Source organism: Schistocerca serialis, chromosome 10, assembly GCF_023864345.2.
Source record: "Schistocerca serialis cubense isolate TAMUIC-IGC-003099 chromosome 10, iqSchSeri2.2, whole genome shotgun sequence".
NCBI classification, from domain to species: domain Eukaryota; kingdom Metazoa; phylum Arthropoda; class Insecta; order Orthoptera; family Acrididae; genus Schistocerca; species Schistocerca serialis.
Window position 1 is genome coordinate 219,004,691 of NC_064647.1, and position 978 is coordinate 219,005,668.

Here is a 978-nt window from a genome sequence, read left to right on the forward strand (position 1 = left end):
CTGCATCAGACCAGTCTTCGGACTCAAGACCACAACAGTAACATACTTCTCACGTTATGTAGTAGAAAAGTAGGAAATGTGCATCTGGATGGCCGAACGGGAATCTGAAATGTGTTACTCCACAGAGCTAGCCAATTACTTATACTACTGCACGCTCAAATGAACGGATTAAATGCAGTATGGTTACTGATTAAATTTTGAGTTTTTCCGGTGTTGGACGAGAATCAGGAAACCGCACAGTTACATATTTGCGCTGCAGCCGATGTCATTATCCTCGCGATGATAATACAAGCACTGTGAAAGCTGCTTTATTAGCTTGTTGTTATGTTACACTTGGCTGCAGTCTGTAACGCAGACATAAAATTTTATCGACGGCTAGTGCACTGGTTTCGAAGAAAAGTACCTCAGATTACACGCCATTAACGGAGTGAATCTCTTTCAGCTGCTTTTCTCCCGCGAAAGTACTGAGCGTTACATTTTTAAGATGCCGGTGCTTACCACGGGAATAGGCGATCGTAGCAGTTCTGGCGGCTACAGTCTTTGTGATAGCGGGAACGGTCGCAATCGTCACCGAAGATGCGCCTCCATAAATTGACAGCAACGCATCATAGCCTACACTGGTATTACCCGAGATAAGCAGAGCGCGACTTGCTAATTTTGTGGCGATTTAACCACAGTTCTTTCGTCAAAAATTCATCAGTAGTTACTGAATTAACAACAGGAAGCTGACTGAATCGTGAAACAAGCGCTAGGCCTAATGTTCATCTAGCGAGAACACATCAACAAAAATCACAGAACTCAATTTTTCCAACAGGGAATAACATATGCAGTAAATTGCCCGAGAAAAGAGATAAATAGACGCCAAAAATTTAAAATGTATTTCAACACATATATCTTAAATAATCAGAGACATGTTCAAAAAAGTCCGCAAATTATGTAATATAGCGCTTTTTTATTAGTCCGATTTCCGTGCTTTTT